Below are 15,991 nucleotides of genomic sequence, written 5' to 3' on the forward strand. Positions count from 1 at the left end.
ATTCCTTTCCAGTTCATAACAGTCCACATTATGAGGTTCATAAACATGAGAATCTAGTTTGTGGTCATTTCGTCAAATTGTGTTTAGAGATTTCCCAGATAAGAGGAGCATCATGTTTCCGTGGTACTCCCATTTGCTGCTGCTATTCTGATTGATATATGGCTGCAATGCCTCTTGTCCTTTTGACATTCACGTTACCCCACTCTGTAGTCTTCTGCTTAAACAACAGCTCTAACTTTTGTGTGTTACATACGAGGGGAGGAGATTGGAAGAGAAGTGAACGAAGAGATATAGACGTGAGAGAAGGGAATAGGGATAGAGATTAGAGGGAAAGGGAGATTGAGGAAAACTTGGAGATATGTTGAGATAAGAGAACAGAGAGAGCGAGAGATATTAGCAGAGGGAGGAAATTAAGAAGAGAGAGAAATTAAAGGAGAGGGAGGGAGAGAGATTGACGGAGGAAGGAAATTAAGGAAAGTGTGGGAGAGAGAGAGGATATTAACGATCGAGAAAGAGAGAAAGTAGGAATAGACCCAGAAAGATTTATCGAACCTCACATTTAGATGTTCCACACGTCAAAATGTTCTGACTTCTAAGGTACAGTGTGCATGGAGAAACTGCTTGTAATTCAGATGGCTGCGGGAGATTTGCAACATCTGTTAATTATAAAGTAATATCCAACCTGCTATAATGAGCATGACCACTGCATAGCAGTGAAACGGACAGACCCAGTTCTCCTAGGTCTTTCATTCTCTATATCTTTCAACAAAAGTTTGGAATGCTTCAATGCCTTTTGTTTTCAAAACATGCTCTACATTCAAGGGATTTTCTTGCTCATTTAAATGAGCCTCTTCTTTTATGCTTACATATGTTCTCTGATCTCTTGCACATCGTCTGCCTAGGATATCTGGGATGACTGGAACAATAGGCAAGACTTATTTCAAGCTATGTGTGTCATGCTGTGCCCCTTGTTTTAATTTATACAATAATATTTATATTAATGTTAGGGGAGCTTTGTCATGGATTGAAGTGCACTGGTTATGGATTAGAATGGATTTCATGTGTGCCTTTGATTGGCTGCTGGCTAGGAGGAAATATACAGTGTTTGTGTTGGCAGTACCTCTGAGAAGTATATTTAGTAGTGGACTTAGTTACTGGGGCACAACAAATGTGAAGTGTGAACTAGGCAGCTTGTGTGTAACAGGCTAAGATGCTAAGTTCCAGGTATTGATTTGAGACAAGGAACAAGTGCAGTGCAAGCAAACAAATTGCTGAAATTATTTTTTTTTTTCTTTCTCATAGTGGACTAATACTATACGATTTTTAAAGTATTCCTGGACTACATTTTTTTTCCTCAAACATTTGGATTAAAGATGGGAATAATATACAATTTCTGGGAGACATGTTAAACAAGGTAAGGCAATCTGATTAAAAAAGGCTATTTTGGATGATAATTATTATATTTTAAGTAACAATTAACTGAGGTACATATTAATATTATTGTACTGTGTCTATGTATTAGTGGAAGCAATCAATCAATAACATTTTATGAATATATGTTCACAGCTAAATGGTTGTTCTGAAATCAGAAGTGAGTGAATTAAAAAATGACATGTTACCTGTTCCAATAGCTTGAATTGCAATGTGCAGAATTTCAGTATTTAAGGTAGAGATGAGCGAAATTTTCAAAACTGTTTCCCGAAATATCTGCCTCATTCCCTGTTTGGCAGCAATATGTTGCACATTTTGTTGGCAGAATTTGGCCTTAAGTGTACTCAGTCCTACGCCTACCACACCACAGCAGAATGAATTGACCTTGACTCGCACAGCTCTATTCATGAACTATAAATTTCAAGTAATTCAGACATATAAATACAGTGCAGAATGGCATTCTGTAGAATGAAGAAACAAAAGTGGAACTGGAAAATTGTATTGCGGGATCAATGCACTTCTGTGAAGCAGCCTGTTCTGCCACGGTGCTTAATTTGCTAGAAATTTCAGCGTAATTTTGCTCATCTCCAATGTATAGTTTATTTATGTAGCACCACTGTTGTGCTCATAGCATTGCAAAATAACATGTTACAGACATGGGGAAAAGTGATGCATGTCAGGGAAATGTATATTGCAGCGGCAAGTGAACATAGGAGCTCCTTGTCTAGCAGAGCTTACAGTCACAATGATATATTGGAAAATTATACAGGCACCCTAGACAGAATTATAAATGCTATTTTGAAAACAAGTGCACATGAGTGATCATTCAGTGCTGCAGGTTTATTGTGACAAGTATATTTCAATAAATCAGCTATCAGCACTCACTACTGTAAGAATTTATTTTATTTTTTATTCCATTTTTTGGAGGAGACCCACATGTCACGTTTTACTCAATACTCATGTAAATTAACTTGCATGTCCATTCATATTTTTTTGGTTGTTATGACATTACTGTTATATATGTTTCATCATTATTCATATACACTGACCAATTCAGCTACAATTACTACATGGTTCCACAAAGATTTTTTTTACATTAGTAGACGTGCATGTTCTAATTGTCAGTGTTGTGTTTGTCAAGCACTCCTGTCTTCTGTCATCCAGTTAGGTCCTATGTGCCTGTGGTACATTAGCCAATATAACAAAGCAATAATTTTTCAAGGTATAACAGCAATACCTCAAGGTTATTGAGAAATGCTGAACAGAATAAATACAGAGCTAGTACAATAAGGGCAAATAATGTTTGTTGATAAATACTTTTTGTCTATAAACACAAAAGATGGAAAAGTCTGCTAAGTGTCTCATCTCGGCAGAATGCTTTGTAAATAATAATGTTGAATTCAGACAAAGGCATTAACATTACGGCACTGGCACAATTGGTGCTAAATACTTTGGAGTTTCCATTGGATACTTAAATTCTGATGATCCCCAGATAAAAGGGCAGCTGTAGTTAGATTACTCCTGCCTCCCTGTGGGTGTTCAGCTCTCCTGGATTTTCCACAGTTCTCCAAATGAGTGTTGTCAGAGATTGCTGCCTGGGCTGATTCTGATCAGCTGCTATTTCCTTTTTATGTATGTGAGTGTGTGGAACATATTAACATTTCTGTATAAACATGTGCTATGTTTGGAATCCCTCTCATGCCCCACCTCTAACTGAGCAGAACAATAAAGGAGAAGGTTATGAGTCTTTAGAACAGCTGGCTGTCTGTACATGCCCGACATTGAACCATTCTAATGGGCAGCACTTCAATCACTTCCACTATAGCTGCATGCTTAATGTGCCTCCCAGCCTTGTTTATTTTCTTTGCCTCTTTTACAAGCTTTGGAGAGGTATTAACGATGGAATAATTTACATGGTTTCTTTCATTTTAAAAGACTATTACTGAACTTTGAAACCTTTATTGAAGTTTATAGGTCAAAATCTAACTAAATGGGTTTATGTGTCTTAGGTCGTTAAGGCAAGCACACGCACGCACTAAAGCTTGTGTGGACACACAGAGAGATATACAGGAATAGTCACTTAAACAGGGATATGTATCTATTCAGCTAAATGAAAGTTGGATATGCTCCAATTTTACAGATGAGTCAAATAAATGTATGCATTGGTATTTAAATATCAGGTAGCTTACATCTATTACACATGTTACACAGAAGACTGAAGTTGCCAATAAGGGCTAATATCCTGATATTTTGCATTTGGTTTTTAACAGGCGCTGTTCAGTTCTAATCAGTGATATTTGGAAAAATGACTACAAAAAAAAAATCTTTACTCTGAACAATGTCTGTTAGGCCATTACCCACTGGCATTAAAAATCAAGCTTTTGTTAGCATTTTTTAACGCTAGTTAAACCATATATACAGGTATGAGGATGGAACCCCATATCGACTGTCGCTTGTGCCTTGGTTCAAGAGTGGCACAAGTGCAGTACTATGTTTAAAACACTAGGGGGTATATTTATTAATCTGCAGGTTTGAAAAAGTGGAGATGTTGCCTATAGCAACCAATCAGATTCTAATTATCATTTTCTTTATTTATTTATTTTTTATACTGCATTCTACAAAATGACAACTAGAATCTGATTGGTTGCTATAGGCAACCCAGTTTAGTTAATATGCCACAAGGAGGTCAATATTTTTTATTGACCAACCACAACCTCAGATGTAAGCGCTATAAATCTGTTCCAATGTTGTTCCAATCATGCAGTGTGTATGCACTCACAATCAGGATCTCCATGGAATTTACAGAGTCATGATTTTTTCAGCCGACAGATATGATAGATGAAGAGCACAGATCTGAGGGTAAATCTTTTAAAACATGTATAGTGAGTATGCATGACTTTATTTTCAGTCGTTGGTACAATTGTTGTAGATAACACATTGGTGGGAAAATTCTGTAGTGTGTGCCCAGCCTAACTTGGACCTCCTATATAGCAAATGAGGTACACACTACAGAATTTTCTGACCAATGAGTTATCTACAAAAATTGTACCAATGACTGAAAAAAAAAAAGTCCTGATCATCATGCTGATTCATCTGTACACACTATACATGTTATAAAAGATTTACTCTCAGATCTGTACTCTTCAACTGTCATAAACCATACTTGCCAACTCTCCTGGAATGTCCAGGAGACTCCCGGATTCCAGGTAGGTCTCTCGGACACACGGGAGAGAATAGCAGTCTCCCGCATCTGCCCACTTCCTAGTGAAGTGGGCAGAATTAGATTCAAAGTGCTGCGTTTCTCGGGGAATGGCGGCATTTGGCCCCACCACCCGCTGTAAAATGACACATTTACATCATTACGTCACAGGGCTGGGGACAAAATAGCGTGCTTTGCATAGCCCTGCTCCAGAAACGCCTGCCTCCCCCGGGAAGCTCCCGGATGCTGACTTAAGAAAGTCGGCAAGTATGTCATAAACGTCGGCTGAAAAGATCGTGACTCTGTAAACTCTATGGAGATCCTGATTGTTAGTGCATACACACTGCAGAATTGGAAGGACTTTGGAACGAGATTTATAGTTCTGCTGAACAATCAAATTAAATGATGATCGGTACTTTGGAATGATTGTCGTCCATTGCTCAAGTATGCACACTTATGCGATATGGGCCCAAGCGGTCATTTATCGCTCGATTGACCCAATAGTCGGCTGAAAAACCTGTAGTGTGTACCCAGCCTTACTCGCCGATACACCATTATCTCTAGCCAGAAGCTGCTAGGAGCCAAATGGGCTGAGTATTTAGTGTGAGGAGAGGGAGTCTGTCATTGCTATTCCCATACAGATCACAAGACAGCACTATTTGCTAGATGGGGTAGGCAAGGTTAGAATGATGGCAAGTTCTAAAAAAAAAAAAAAGGGAAATTTACCTTTAAAAGAATGATTGCTTTATTGATAAAACTGTCATTACATCTTACATCTCTGAATAAGAGAGCAGATATTAGATCTACTGTTGGCCTGTGCACAGACTGACATTGCTCCCAAATTATTTAAAACATTGGTAAAGTGACTCTTTTGCTTCCCTATTTGTACTGATCAGCATGCTGATTCATGTGTACACACTAAACACATTTTACAAGATTTACCTTCAGATCTGTGCTCAGCATCAATTATAACCATCGGCTGAAAATATTCTGCAAATTCCATGGAGATCTATGGACACTGTCGGTCATGAGTGCATACACACTGAAGATTTGGAACGATATTGTCCGGTTTAAAAATCAAATGAAACAATACGATACAATGTGCTTTGAAACGATAATCATTCTTCGCTGCGGCGCACACATTAATGCGATATTGGGCCGAATGGTCATTTATTATTTGATTGGCCCGATAGTCAGCTGAAAACACTGTAGCGTGTACCAAGCCTAAGGCAGTGATGGGCAACAGGTGGCCCTCAAAGCCTTCACCTGTCACCCCAGCTCCTTCCTATTTTATTATCAGATTTGGTTGCTATAGCTTGTAACAATTGTTTAAAATGTCTCTTGATATGTTATTACTTATAGCTGTCTCTTTTTTGATTAAATATTTTGTTTTAACTTATTATTGAAATTAAGGGTAATGTGCAGAGCTTTCGAAGGTTATCAGGCTGCCAATGAACTGTATCAGGTTGCTTATCACTGGTATCATCCACAAGGTAAATGAAAAGAATATGTGTATTACGGGGCATTCACAGGATAGTTAAAACTTTTACTTACTGTTTATTGATATACATTAAAAACGTTTGGCACCTAAATTATGTTGTCTTATTTCTTAATTCAAATTTTCATTAAAATCATTAATTAATTGATTTAATTATTTTCCTAATAAAAATTTGAATTAAGAAATAAGACAACATAATTTATGTGACAAATGTATATCAATAAACAGTATGTAAAAGTTTTAACAATAGTGTGAGTGCCCCATAATACACATATTATTTTCTTTTTCCTTGTGGATGATACCAATATAATACATGTGGTGGGTGCAGCTTCCTCTCTAATATCCAGGTTGATATTAATTAAAATATAATATGTATGTGATTACAAAAATGAGTGAGTCAATGAAGGGACAGAGGATTGGCCCAGTGCGATATATATGTTTTTCTGCTTATCACTGGTGTAAGTTATCGAGGTTAAAAGGTGTTTAAACTTTGGTGTAACAGGCAGGACTGCATTCTGCACAAACCCTAGTTATACATTGCTGTACCCTGAATGTTTTCAGTGTTAATGCTGTTCAGTTTAACACTTAAGTGCAGACGGCATGGATGTACTGTAGACAGTAGTAAACATTCATATAATCCTCCAATGGGCTATTCAGAAATGCTGCTGGTAGGGTTCCCATATTTTTTCAACAGATAAGGGTTACACCAATATGACATGAGGTTTGCTTAAATTGGCTTGAGACAGTGTGTTTTTAAGTACAACTGTTTTCAATCCATTATTTGAAATACTAAACAAAGAAAGTTTTGTGTACAATAAAGATACAAATGTAAATGTACATCTAAATAAATCTCAAGAACTGTACATTTACAAAAACAATTATTCTTATATAAAGAAATACATGCCTATGTAAACATATTTAATACCAGTATCTCAAAGTTGGACTAAGATATGTAAAGCATGCCAATAAAATCATTTATAAGTGGCAAGTGTAACTTTAAAACAGTGCACATTATGTAGGATATACATTTTATAGAGCCTTCTGATGCCTGAAGACACTGATGGATCTACTTGGCAGCTTTGCATTTTTCACCCTGTTATTACTATAATGGTAGTGCTAATACAAGCCTGGCAAACTTGTGGCTCTCCAGGTCTTATGAAACTACAAGCTCCAGTATGCTCTGCCAGTTATTGGCTTGTTATCGGCTAGCAAAGCATGCTGGGGCTCGTAGTTTCACAACACCTAGAGAGCCACAGGTTGGCCAAGTCTGCTGTAATAGGTTGCTGTGAAAGTGTTAACATGTTCTCCCTGGATATTGTCTATATCATGGGCCCTTTGCCTTAATTCCTTCTATCATTACACCACTGTAAAACACTTTCAAACTTTGCAATCTTTTCTCTAACTGTGTGTAACTTGTTTGTTTCCTAGTATGTATGGTCCAGAGATGAGTGAAATGACAGCAGAATTTCATGCAAATTGAGTCTTGTGTTGGGGCAGGACATTTTGCAGAGGTACAAAGTTCCAGTGATACAATCTTTAAGTTCCTCTTTTGCTCCGTCATTCCGTGGAATGATTTTCCACAATGTATTTGTAATGTAGCATTTTACTGAATTAATAATCTATAAATAGAGCTGAGACAATGCCGTTCAATTCATTCTGCTATGTGGTGTGTTTAGAATGGGAACACTTAAGGACGATATTCGCTGTTGAAATTTTTGCTACCAAATGCGAAACGTGGCAAATATTTTACAGAACAGTTTTGAAGATTTCACTACTATGGGCACAGAGACAAATCTACTGGGTGCAATTTTTTAGGGACAGATACACTTGAACAAATTGCTATTTAAAAGACTTTACACAATACTTAACAACTTTGGCCTCACTTATGGAGATTAGGCATGACAGTGCAATCGTGTCATTATGACCACACACCCGATCGCTCAGTACCGAGATTTACATCATTGCACATCGGAAAGTCATCAAGCCCGACCAATGCCAGCCCCTCTTCACTGGGCATGGGTGGGACCGGGGAAGGTGTGATGCTCTCTCGGGAGTCTGCAAGAAATTTTCGAAATTAGGGTGTCCCCAAGACATCTCAGTCGAGTAGACAGGTATGCTATAAACATTTTTTTCTACATTCTCAAAACTCACAAATAATTAGGAATAGTCCTTTGTCAATAATTTACATTCACAATAGAGAAGTATGGGGTACATGCATTTTGCAAGCATATAAGAAAAACACTGCAACAAATGGTGTAGAGTTGTTGAATGTTGCACCTACATATATTGGCAAGCAAGACCATGTCCTTTTTGTTTATTATTTTTTTTCACTTTATTTAAATTATTACTTGAGAATGTTATTACGTTTGAGTCTTTAATAGCAGTATCAATCTAGAATGGGTGAATTCTTATGATTATTCATTAAAATCATAGGGAATCAAAAATCATTATACTGTGTGATTTGCTTCTCAAGTTTGCAAAAGTTGGGTTGCGTTCTAAATAGAATGGGGCGGTGGGGTGTCTGGCGCACAGTCAGGTAATGTGGGTAAGTGATAGGGATAGATAAATAATTTTTGCCTCACTTCCTGGCTTGCTGCCTTAGAAGGAAGCCTAGTGGTGGCAAAAATGCTTCTGAGCAGTTGAAGCGCAAATGTTCTAATACTGACCCTACGCGTTTCGTCAACCTCAGGGGTTGCAATTGTGCCAAGGTAAGATTATATTAGGATGTTAATTAAGCAATGACTTTAATTAAACAATAGAGCAATGAAAGCAGACTAGCCTACTTTCCCAGAGTGTGTTGGAAACGTCCGAATTACAGGGAGTCCTCCCAGACTCCCAGGAGAGACGAACCATCACTGGTTTACTGAATACTATATTTTTTTGTTGTATATCTTCAACATATTTTGTTGACATATTGTTTTTTAATTAATACTCTCTGTACAATATTTTGAAATTGGAAATAATTATAGCAAATAGCATCTTCCTTGCAGTGATGAAGTTAGGCTCTCCTCATTTCATAAAAAATTGCAACAAAGGTTCTTCTGCCATAATGCCAAGATTAGCATGTTTGTATAGACATGGCCAATTAGATGACCAATTTGTTTATTTTAGACCAATTGCAACACAGATTGAGTAGGGCTCAAAATGTCCTCTAAGCCGATTTGATCATTGCTCACTGTCAATGGATTAACGTATCCACTAAGCAAATTGCTTGGCTTAAACACTGAACAGTCCAATTTGTCTATCAATTCCAATTTGTCTATTCACATGGTTAATCAAGTTGGTCACAGAGCAGCCTGAGTGCTGCGTGACTAGATTTACCTGTGAATGGTTAGCTTAGTGCTATGGCTCTGCATGACAACTGGTCCTGAAAGTAACATCTTCAACAATATGAAAATCAATGTGGAGGTCAAAAACTGACATAACATGTATTGCAAGTCAGTGTAAATAATATTTCAAAATTTCAACTATACAATACTATGAAACTTCCTAGAAAGATGGAAAAATAATGCACACAATATACTAAAAGATGAAATCAGTTGAGTGGGGGGTTGAAACACATTTTTAGTACAGCAACATTAGAGTTCATTCATAAGCATATTTAAAAAAAAGTGAATCTGCCAAAAAAACAGACACAGAGTGTACTGCAAATCATCCTATTCCAACTAAATCAGTGTGTAACTTATAATTTAAAATCAATGAAGCATATTGTTATTCATGACAAACACTGAACAAGTCATAATGTGTCATCCATTCATCTGTGAAAACAAATAGAATTCAACATAGAATGCTGCATATCGAGCAGCATTGTATATATTAATGCAGACAAGTTGCTGATCTAAAGACACAGTGATGTAAACATCAAAGCAAAATACTGCAGGCACATAGTTGAGTGTTGCTTAAGCATGTCCCTGTGTACTATTGTTGAAGAAACACAATATAGCAAAAGCAAAATATTACAGACTGCTGTGTGCTGTTTAAATGTTCACAAGTAATGTATTAAAGAAACAGTATTTGATGAATACATAAACCCACTGTGGAAATGTAGAAGTGGTGGTATGGAAGATCATCATCATCAAAATGTATATATAAAGCACCAGCAAATCCACTTTAACAGTTTGACAGATTGGTCAAAATGCTACAAAGTTGACACTGGGGAGAGCATTGTGGTTTATGTTAACTCTAATTAAAGTAAATTGTGATAGATAGATAGATAGATAGATAGATAGATAGATAGATAGATAGATAGATAGGTTTTAAGGGAGAACCTAAGGCTTCCTAAATAAGAGTGTCAGCTCTTCACAAAAAACCTTGGTGATGACATAATTGGTAAGGCAAAACTTGTGTGTAGCATACATAGGGAAGGATTTAATCATTTTAGACAGACTGGGTGGTTGTTTTTGATTAACCCTTTATCACACACACGTCACACAGGCTCAGGTGAGTGCTGATCGTGACAAATTGGAAGATGTAAGTGAATGGAATTTGATAGTTCAATAATGAAGGCAGTAGGAGAAGTGCTTGTATAAACTGTATACCAGCCCACTTCAAGCATATATTCTGAAAATCATATTAGTTTCAAAGGTTTTGAAAGTCATTGGGGCATATTCAATTTTCCGTGTTACTCGCAAAAATAACGTGGCGTTCTTATGGTAATTCTAACCCAGATTTCAGTTAGCAGATCCCTGAGCTGAGAGAAGAAAGCAGCTGTTAAAGGTACTGTAATAATGGTAATAGTGCGCAAGCCCCGTTACTTTTGCGAGTAACGCGGAAAATTGAATATGCCCCATAGTTACATAATTAGTGAGATTGTAAAAGTCCATCAAGTTCAACCTATTAATTTAATTTCTACATGTGTTCTTTTATAATTTATTAATATGTTGATCCAACCCCCACAAAAGCATTTGCCAGTTTTTTGACACATTCCTGCGTAACCCCATATTTGGCATTTAGATGGATAAATCACCCCAGCTGCTTAGTTTGTTAATGATACTACATAACTATTGATAACTTTCATTTTAAGAGAAGCACCCAATCCAGTTTTAATTCCGTCCTGTGAGTCTAGCATTACTACTAGTGAATTCCACATTCTAGGTACTCTCACAGTGAGACATCACATTATATGTTGGGAGTGATAATATCCTTTCTTCATGCACAGAGGATTCCCCTTTGGCATCTGAATATTCCTAGAGGTAAAAAAAACTTGTCAGGGACATTTTAATATACCTTTGTTTATCTTCGTAGACATTTAAGGCACCTTTTTTTCTAAAGCAACCCAAATGTGACAAATAGAGGGATGGTTACAGGCATATGTGACAAATAGAGGGATGGTTACAGGCATATGTGACAAATAGAGGGATGGTTACAGGCATATGTGAAAAGTAGAGGAAGGTAGACAGGCATATGTGACAAGTAGATGGAGTGTGACAGCTATATGTGATGAGTAGAGGGAGGGTGACAGCCATATGTGACAAATAGAGGGAGGGTTACAGGCATATGTGACAAATAGAGGGAGGGTGACAGGCTCACAAAGATAACTCTTGGGGGTTCAAGTAATCAACTTGATTACTTGCGTGTAATCTCCATGTGTTTTCTTGATAATTTGTAAAATATTGGAAGAATTCTTAATTATTATTATTATCATTTATTTGTTATGCGCCACAAGGTATCCGCAGCGCTGCACACAGTACTAATAGTAGACTATACAGGGTGAATCTCTAATCTCTTGTAATATAGTTTACAGTGTATGTACGCCTTGCTCACCCTATCTATCTTCTGCACCTTATCCATATCACTCAAATCATTTACCCAGAGATCTTTCAAAATTGTGACCTTCTAATTCTAGTGACTTGTCCTTAAGAAAGTGATTTAATTGCGTTGTACATGAATCCTCCAGTGGGAGGATACTGCCGGCCTATGATTATTCTGGATGATTCATTGTAGCATCTGGTTTTAGGAAAACTATTACAGGTGACATTTTCTTCAGAGTGCTATCATGTAGGTGCGGTGTTTGTTTCTACACAGAGATATTTATGTTTCATACATTGATTTAATTCGGTACATTTATGAAAACTGGTGCACATGAAGAAGGTTTTGTAATGTTTTAATACCCACAGAGCCCAGGGAAAAATAGCTGCCCGGAGAAGCTCCAGGGGCTCACTGAAGGAGTTGTAGCTATAGCGCTCCACTTCCTACCTAGCTGGTAGTGCAACTTTAAAGTGTACCTGTCACCCACAAATAACAGAGACACTCTTTTTGTGCTATGACTTAATATGCATGACAATGAATTCACAAACCACTACCTCATGAATATAAGTCAGGCTCATGAATATTAGTTAATATGATGTCAATGGTTCCTAGCAAATTGTTTTGCTACATAACAGTCCAATCCACAATGTGGAAACTTACATATTGTGTAGATGATAGGTGCATTTTCAGTAGGGGAATCTGTGTTTTTGTTTAGTTATGGATGGGACTACATGAGTTGTCTCATACATATATTTTTTTATAGTTTTCCGGTCTGCTTTTAATATTTCTTCTACCCAAGGAGAGCAATTGAACTTTGTAAACCATACACAGAATTCTGGTCAGCAGAGGATAATGCATACCTCACAATTATCCCTATTTTTACTTCCCAATTCGCGGCCTTCAAAAGGGACGGGGCTTAATGGGACAGTTGATTTTTGCTAGTAAATGGCCACTTGTGGGTGTAATTTGGGTGTAATTAGGTAGAGTTTGGGTGGTGTGGGAACAGGCTTTTCTTGTCATGCTTTGGGGAATCTGAATTTTGGGAGCCATGATAACTTGTCCAACACAACGGTATTTGCAGCAGAAATTTGAAAGGTATGAATATAATGTCTTGGACACAGACCGCAGACATCATTCCTTCCTCTTTCAAACTTTCTAATGTGGACATAACAGCATTGTTGCTTGTAAAACCTATTACCCAGTCTCCTCTTTTAAATAAAAAGTTATTTTTCTGTACAAATTGTATTCTGCAGATGGAAGCTAATAAAATGTGTATTCAACCAAAACCCTTTCCACCATTCATGGGCATTTTTATTTTACGCTAACACCACATCATTTTTAGCAACAGAGACCTGAACTAGCTGTTCTATATTTATTTAAATTTATCTCTCCCTCTATGTTTCCTATTAATCCTTTCATTTGTGTTTTCCACTACTGTTGCTACTAGACTACAATTATTAAGACATTTATCATTTTAACAATGAATGTGTTGATTTTGTTTATTTGCAATTCAAATTTAACATTATTAGTGCCCTTTAGTTGCCTTCATATTTCAGTGAACATGTATGTTAACTATTTGCAGGATGCAACAATGTATATAATTGTATTGAAAGTGTTATGCAAGTGGTATTTTGTCTTGTATAACATGTATAGGGTTAATGTCACCTATGTAGAGGACACAGCTATTTTCTGGGCTTTGTGTGATAACCAGTGAACTGAATATTGCATCAGCCCACAAATGAATTGTCTACACTGTAATTCATCAGACATTAAGGGCCTAAGTCATTAAGGAGAGTAAGGCAAAAAAGGCGTAAATTTTCTCCTGGACAAACCAGTGCTACAAATTTTGCAATTCAAGGGGTGTGACTTTTACACTGAAATTGAAAGTCGATCTAGGACATCCCCAACCCCAACTTTAAATCTGTCCCCACATTTTAAATTTACCACCCTTTCCAATGCAATATGGTTTTGCAAAGGTGCAGAGTTACTTATTTTTTATACTTTGCTCTCTTTAATGACTCAGGCCATATAAGATCATGGTATTAGTTTTGTTATTGTATGTCAGTTATGCACTATCTGTAAGCATAGACTACAATAGTTCAGTAGCATACAAGTGATTTATGAAAGCCTAGACAAAACATATATTGCATTGATTGAAATGAACAGTTGGAAGTCTACCCTGAAATGTCAAAAGCAGACAACATTGATTTTTTTTAATTGAGGTTTTTTTTAACTAATAACACTTTATGTAAAAGTATATTTATTTAGTACGGTATTTTGGCTCTGAGCTAAAATATTCTAAATAAAATAAATAACAGACATGCTTATTTAAAGCATTGCTTCAAACCTTCAACTGTATTGGGAGGTGTGGCTAAAGACTTTGAGTAATCAATTTTGAAATTAGAAAGTTTCCCAAACTTTTGGAATTCCTGGACCAGATTTGGGTATGAAATCACAGGATTAGTGACCATTGCTAAATGGTCATCCACAAACAGTGCCAGTTGGAGGTCAACCTCACCTACCTGAATATTTTATTTCTTTTATATTGCACATAAAACAGGAAACTGATGGAGTGTTTCAATTCTGTTTCTAAAACACATTTTAATTATGTACTGCATGTAATTTTCACCAATTCTTACAGTTTCAAGGTTACTTTTTTTGCACAAAAACATGTTACTACCATAGCGTTTTAGTTTAAAATTTTCACATATTGTGTAAACATCTAAAAATGACTTTAGAGGTACAGAAGTCTGCACAGACCAATTGATAGGGTTAGACAAATTGAGGATGAAATATAAATTAGCTGCCCAAACGCACCAATTTTTTACTAGAGTGCAAACAAGAGATTTCATTTTCAGGGACATGATTATTTAAATAAGGTACAGGGGTAGAGAAGGTGCATTTAAAGAGGAATTGCCCGATTTGCAGGAAGTAACACAGTTTTTTTCTCACCACAAGAGGCCTTGGTTTCTCTAGTGTAATTCCCGTACTTATAACGGGATGCACTTTGCACCAGCCATTTGCACTTCTGTGGGGAAACCCATTTGTACACAAAAGTGCAATCTGCTGTAAAGACAGTCTCAATAGCCACACACACTCATAATTATTTTAAGCCAAAAGTGAGGCAAAACCATGCAGTATTTTAAAAAAAAATCATAAAAGCTTAAAAATAAATAAATAGTGTTTTCGCAAAGTGGTAGTAGGATGGACTTTGCGGTAACACATATTTTTTTTCTACCCTTCGTATTTTCTGATTTATCCAGCAAGCTGCAAGACACATTACAAAATGCTTTTATGGGAAATTGACCCTAGTCTGTCTGTGTGTGTGTGTTAGGGAATTTAGACTGTGAGCCCCAATGGGACAGGGACTGATGTGAATGAGTTCTCTGTACAGCGCTGCAGAATTAGTGGCGCTATATAAATAAATGGTAATAATAATTGTGAAGTGGACTAAAACTTGAAGTGAGCTGCATTATGCTCCATGGTGTTCCTCTCCAACTTGGTTTATACATTACTATTGTGGCTTATGCATTGTTCTGGCTTTTAATGGTCACCACTTGGTTTCCATTTATGCATATTGGCACATAACCATGACCTGAATATAGCTGTGACCTCTGCATGGCAAACACACCTCATGACAAGTAATCTTGGCTTGTTTATAATTAGCTGAGGGTATTGCTTCATAGCCTCCTATGCTTTAGGCAAATTTTGTGTATTATTCATCCCAGCTATTCAAGAGTTGTGTCACTGGAACAAGACCACTGCACTATATATATTAGAATACATACAATACTAATGTGGAATAAATAATCTCAAAACAACGCACAGAAAAAAAAAACATTAAGCAATTAATGTTACCTGTCAATAATATAGTAATTTATGTTTATTAATGGACATTTAAAAAAAAAAATAAAAAAATTTTTGTATCATTTTTTTTTTACCTTGGGAAAATATTTACTAGTCTGTCCTTAATGTCTACAGTACATAATGGACATTTTACAGTTTCTCCTGATTGCAGACACATGTTATAGCATGGATATGATACTGCCATCACTAGGACTCAGGACTTAGACTAGCTCTATAGCTGGTGTAAGAGATACAGCACAAAAACAAGT

The 15,991-nt window shown here is 36.7% G+C and overlaps 1 protein-coding gene across 2 annotated transcripts in view; it reads left to right on the forward strand.

The window, feature by feature from the left end:
* The first annotated feature begins 252 nt into the window (after window positions 1-252).
* The window catches only part of NDP (norrin cystine knot growth factor NDP), a 74,376-nt gene continuing 58,637 nt past the window's right edge, over window positions 253-15,991 (forward strand). Inside the window, exons 1-2 of one of the 2 annotated variants that reach the window (XM_075198176.1) lie at window positions 253-597; window positions 1,303-1,414. The gene's annotated coding sequence lies outside the window, so the exon portion shown is untranslated. Of the gene's footprint in view, window positions 598-760; window positions 1,415-15,991 lie in introns of those variants that run through there. The other variant, XM_075198175.1, reaches the window with a different exon arrangement.

This window comes from Mixophyes fleayi, chromosome 2 (genome assembly GCF_038048845.1).
Source record: "Mixophyes fleayi isolate aMixFle1 chromosome 2, aMixFle1.hap1, whole genome shotgun sequence".
NCBI lineage: Eukaryota > Metazoa > Chordata > Amphibia > Anura > Limnodynastidae > Mixophyes > Mixophyes fleayi.